Consider the following 6,224-nt stretch of genomic DNA (forward strand, 5'->3'; position numbering starts at 1 on the left):
AAAGGAAATGGCCTTTTTTTTTTGAGGCAGTCTCCCTGTAGGCACAGCTTGCCTGAAACTTGCCATGTAGACCAAGCTAGCCTTGAACTCACAGAGATCTGCTTGCCTCTGCCTCCTGAGTGCTGGAATTGTAGGCTTGTGCCACCATACCCAGCAAAAGGAAGCGGTCTTAAATTCTGTGTGTGGGGGCCTCATTTTCTCTGAGTGCTGCAAGGTGGGAGAAGCACAGGCATAACCCATTCTTAAAAACAGAACAAAACGAATTCAAAGTAGAATGTTTAGTCCTCCATCTCCCAGAATAAAAAGTAGTGCTGAGATCTGGCACCCGGATTTGGTTTTTATCCTGATCATTTACAAAGGGTTTCCCAATGACTTGCATCATTAGGGTTGTGAATAACAGTTCAATATTTTGGGGGCGTCTACTCCTTCCTACTCTTCTTGCCTTCGTACTCATGGTCCTTGGGGCGGCTGCCATCTGAGGGTCCTTTTAAAAGACTCACCATGCTGTTTGGCTTCATCTAAAAACTTGTTCAAGCCAAAAGGATCTTCCTCAAACTGGACTGGTCCTCCTCTACCTCTCTGTCTATGGTCTGAATCAGAAAACTCGTTTTCAGGAACAAATCTGTTGGTCTTTATTCTGGGTTCCAGATTGTCACCGTACATATCCTTCTCCAGATTTTTACTGGGCCTATAAATACTCTGGGCCATATCTTACCACCTCTCCAAGCTTGATCATAACCATTGTAAATTTCATCTTTTTCACCTGCACATATACTGTCAATACCCTTGGATTGGTTGAAGAGCTTTTGGTCATACTGGACTTCATTGGAAGTTTGAGGATTGGACATACCAAGAGCGATAACTTCCTTGATGCCTCCCTTTTCATTTCTCTGCAGTTTTGGCCTCTTATCAGGAGCTGCCCTGGAAAGATCCCAGTCATGCAGTCTCTCTTTATACCTATCGTGCCAGATTTTATTCCTTTTCCAGTGCCTCTCCAGCCTCTTTTGCCACATGGTTTTAATCCCAGCTCTCCTCTCTCTGGCTTTCTGGGCCATTTCTCTAAGCTTCTCTTTGTGTTTCTCCTTTTCTTTTTGAGCCATATTTCTCTTTACTTGGGCCAGAATTTCCACAGCTTCTCGAGCCTTCTGCTCAGAAATTTTCTAGAGCCTTAGCCAGCTTGGCAAATTTCTCATTTATGTGTACTGTCTGAGGTCCTCTTCTGTCAGCAGCTAGCCTTTTATCTAGTGGAACTGTGTAACCCTTCGCACTCCTCCAGTTGGACATTCAAGGAGGACTCTGCCATTCCTGTGGTTCCTTTACAGTCAGTCTTCTTCTGACTAGGAGAGTGCATTACAGGTGCAGGAGGAGAAGGTGGTTCCTGGAGAATTTTCTCATTAATCTTGAATCTTTGGCTCCAGAGTTGAATGCTACTCCTTGCTGTGATGGTGTGTATTGGATATACTGAGCAGGGGTCAGCTTGTCAGCTGCTCCAACTGGCATGGCTGTAAGCAACCTTCTGGGATACAACTTTCTCTGAGGCTACCCTTGTATTTTTTGTTATCTCTTTAATATCTTCTTCATCGGGTCTTCACAGGTCCCAGTAATCTGCATTCATAACCTCCTTTGGACCCAGGTCAGTATGCTTGCTATAAATGACTGGATAGAATCCTGAGTAGTCCAACAATGAGAGGCTGAGAATCCAGTAGTTGCTCAGTCCACCAGGCTGGATGTCTCAGTAGTCCCAACCAGGTGCTGAAGGCCTGACGAATTCCGAGAGATCTGCTAGTCTTCAGTCTATGTTGGAATCTGAAGAAGTTGATCACACCAGCAAGATGAACTCACCAGTGAGAGAGAAGGCAAGGGGCAAAAACAAGCAAGAGCTCCCTTCTGCCATGCCATTTATCCAGGCTGCCATCAGACAGTAATGCTCACATTTAGTGTGGGTCTTCCAGCTTCAAATGATCCAATCAAGAAAGTCTCTCTCTCATTTAAATTAATCCCAGATCCAATTAAGTTGATACCCAGCGTTAGCCATCACAGTGGGGCTGGGGACAGCCTGTGGAGGGTCTGACAAACTATGGTAGAGGATTAAGCTAGTCTGGTCTAGGAAGTTAGTCCAGAGATCTGAGGTGGAAGAGCAGGAAATGGCCTAGTCTCAAGGCCAGAAGGGAGACAGGGTGCCGGGTGAGAGTGGAGCTGTTCAGGCTGCGGGGGAATCAAGAAGCAATGGGTAGGATCTGACCTACTAGGGTGGCAGACAGCTCTGAGGTAGGAACATCCCACTCCTTCCTTCTCTTGTAAGTTACATTCCCCCACATTTTATAGCAATTTGCCATTTTATTTGATGTGAGGTACTATGATAAATACCATTGATGGCAGTGCTCACATAGCACTCATTTACTTCTCTCAGCTGTGGAGGTTCAAAGCCTGAGATAGAGATTGGGATGCCAGCACAGTTGGGTTCTGGTGATGGCTTTCCTCCTGTTGAAGATAGCCACATCTCTCTATCTTCCATGGCAGAGACTGAAAGCATCGGTATTTCTTTCTCTTACTAGTACTAATTTCATGTGGAGAGCCCTACTCTTATAGCTTGTCTAAACATAGTTACCTGCCAAAGGCCTACAACACAATACCCTCTGTTTCTGACTAGGCCTTTGGAATTGTCATTGTTAAATACCAACTTGACAGATTCTAGAAGCACCTGGGAAATGGGCCTGTGGCATGCCTATGGGGGATTATGCTAATTATGCATGCCTATGGGGGATTATGCTGATTGGGTTAGTTGGTGTGGAGAGAACCATCTTGACTATGGGTGAGATCCAGGGCTCTATAAAATGGAGAAAGCCAGCTGAGCACTTACAAGTGTTCATTGCTCTCTGCTTCTTGGGTCAGGACACAATGTGACCAGTTGCTTCAAACTCTTGTTACCTTGAGTTCCCTGCCATGATAATTATACCTTGAACTGTGAGCCAAAATAAACCCTCTTTCCTTAAGTTGCTCTTGTCAGGAAGCAAGTCTCTAAGATCATTCCATAATCAAACGGATGGGAATTAACTGCACTTTCTTTTAGGAAAGTGGGAGAAGTGTTAAACAAACAACAAACAAAGAAACAAGCTTGTCCAACTATGTTTTAAAACCACCACAGTCAGAATGTAGAGAAGATCATTTGATAGCTGTGTTCTCAGCAAGGCTACTAGACCTGTGTATGCCCCCAGCTTTGAAATTGTACAAGCTATATCCAGTTCCTACCTTGAGAAATATGTGTGATGTTGACTGCACTGTTTGAAACTGTCTCCATGATTTCTGTTTTCCCTGCTTCTTTGTCTCCTTACCTGGATTCTGGTAGTACAGTGTGGGTTCAAATTCTAAGTGGACTACTACCTGTATGACTGTGAACATGATATATAAGCTCTTTAACTGGGGAAGCTGGAACAGTTATTTACTACTATAAAACAGGATGCTTCAGCACTTAGTGACATCCTATTTCTCATGATACTGTAGGTTGGCTGCCTGAGCTTTTCACTGGTATTTCCTGTGCATCCTCAAATATCTGATCAGTGGGTAGAATAGCATACAAGATGGATATAAGATGGTCTCATTCACATATCTCCAGACAATCAGTTACAAATCCATCCCAGATAAGGCTATATAAACTCCATTTGATGGGAGAGGCTGCAAAAATTGTACCAAATAGGGTATGTAAACTAAATACAATGATCTCTAGAATGTCTGAATGTAATGCGCACACTGTAAATACTATCCATCTTCATGGAGATTATACTGAATATACAATATAGCACAAGAGTTTTGTGAAGGTTCTGGAGACAGATGAACTAAGTGTCATGGATTGGATTGGAGCTGTCAAAAGTCCTGTTGTACCCCATCCACTGAACCCCAAAAAGACCACCAAGGACCCAACACACCAAAATGCAAAAGCAAAGGTTTATGGTTTATTCGGGCTTAAGCTTGGGCTCTCAGACCTCACCAACTCAACGGATCCGTGCTGAGAGCCCAGAGTAAGGGAGAGTGGAGCCTTTTATAAGTTTTAGACAAAAGGGGGGGGATACCAAAGATACATTTTGGTTGGTTCAAGGAACCCGCGCGCGCCAACATAATTTTAAACTGATTGGATGTATAAGATGCAGCCCTGGAAGTTTCTTATTGGTAGGTGCTATTCTCAGGGCTGTGGAATGTGCTGACTGTTACCTGTGGGGCCAGGAGTCTCCATTTTTACCTTTGTTTTTACCTTATAGGGCAGTTTTTATGCTCGGGTTTGCTTAATCTATAGTTTCCTGGAAGGGGGGTGGGGAATAGCAGGCAGGCAGGGGTCAGGGCATGTCTAAAGCAGCGCATGTCTAAAGCAGCAGCCAAGCATTTTACAGAAGCTAAAAGATCAATTAGTGGGGGTCTGGAGGGATTGGGGGGTAGCAGGTGAATGAAGAGAGTCTCAGGGTTCTACAGTCCTGCACAGGATCACACATTTGAAAACTTGGTTCCCATTTGATGGCACCATTTTGGAAGGCTGTGCATGTGGGTCCTCACTGGTGGGAATAGCTATCCTATCTTACAAGGGGAAGGCTTTGAATGTTACAGTTGTCTGCATTCCCAGTCTACCTTGTCTGCTTCATGGTAGGAAGGAGCTGCCCCGCCTCCCCCCCCCCAACTCCTGCCATGGACTGAGTGGCTCTGGCAGTCCTTAATTCTTTGTCGTGATGAACTGAGACCCATGTAACAATGAGCCAAAGTAAATCCTACTTCACTTAAATTGTTTGTCAGGTATTTTGTCACGGTAACAAGAAAAGTTACCAATACACAGTGTATGACTATATACATTTGCAAGAGGCTGCTAGGCTTCTTTGTTCTCACCTATCAGATGAGAATGATGGGAGTGCCTACCTCCAAGAATTGCCATCAAAACTATGAAAAACACATAGAGCTTTCTATTGACTTTAGGCTTTAGATTACAGTCTCCCTTACATCCAAACATCACCATGATGGTCCTTCCTATGTTCCTTTGTTGGAGTCTGTAGATTCCTTCATACCACCATTACAAATGTATTTGTCTGTCAAATGTTTTTTTTTTCTTACTATTAATGCTAGGAAGAGCATCTCTTGTTCCACCCCCCTTCTATAGTTTGTATGTGCCTGCACGCAGTGGGTATTCAGTAGATATGCTGATGGATAATTGCTAAGTCAATAAAGTAAACAATAAATGCAAACACTTGACTCAAAAAAGTAACAAATTTTCATCTCTTTAATAAAAACAACATTTTTATATGGTAGAGAGAATTATTATCTATGGCTGGCCAAATATTCCCTAGGGATTTAGAAACTCTGTCTTACAATGTGAAGAATGCTAAAATTCATTTTGAAAGCATTGTGAAAAATTTCTTTGGTATAAAGAGCTAAGCTTTCTCTATTCAGAAATCCAAATACTCATCGATGAACTTGTACTGAGTGCTATTATGTTTTAGTTCTAAGTTCTGTGGTCCTGCTGTGAAACAGAAGAATCCTTCCTTCACAGAGCATTCTTCCTAGAATGACTTGTTTTCCAAAGATCTTGAAAGACATCAGATTGCATTCCGTAATTTTCTCAAGCTTATATTGGTAAAATCTCTGTGAACTAAAACTTATGATTTGTTGTTTATTTTATAATTGTTTTTCACTATTAAAAATTTTGCTTGGATTTTTATGGGTCTTTCTCTATTTTTTTTTTCTGAAGATCCTAACAGATCCAATAAAGTCTCATCAGTATTTTGCCATATGCTCAGACAAATGAAATTTCTATCATTTCATTTGTTCCATTTAGTACCTCCTTTTTGTACTCCTGTGCCTTCCAACACTGAATGTGCATAGTTAGAGTCCAGAGACTCTCTTTGATCTTTGCCTCATGGAAGCTCCTCTTTCCCAAATCCCATGGATTCTTCCTGGTGCATTTCTTATTTCATAGGCTAATGACCCTTCTGCAGTTGTCTATCAGAAGAGGTAGAAGACTACTCATGAACCATTGCATACTAAAACTGTGTATGTACTACTCTTACATTTGATTGAAAGTTTTTATGGAACTAGTACTTTATGTACAATATATTATTTTCCAAATTTGAAAGCTATTACACCAAAGTCTTTAGCGTTCAGAATAATTATGAAGTCTGAGATGTTTATGATCAGCATTCCTGGATATATGACTTGTTTCTCCCCTCTAGAGAGAATGTGCTGATGGCCAT

The 6,224-nt window shown here is 42.2% G+C and overlaps 1 pseudogene; it reads right to left on the minus strand.

The window, feature by feature from the left end:
* Positions 1 to 419: 419 nt before the first annotated feature.
* On the minus strand, positions 420 to 2,533 carry LOC103751185 (annotated as a pseudogene).
* Between the last annotated feature and the right edge of the window lie 3,691 nt (positions 2,534 to 6,224).

The sequence above is a fragment of the Nannospalax galili genome, unplaced genomic scaffold (assembly GCF_000622305.1).
Source record: "Nannospalax galili isolate Female #2095 unplaced genomic scaffold, S.galili_v1.0 scaffold246, whole genome shotgun sequence".
Classification (NCBI taxonomy): domain Eukaryota; kingdom Metazoa; phylum Chordata; class Mammalia; order Rodentia; family Spalacidae; genus Nannospalax; species Nannospalax galili.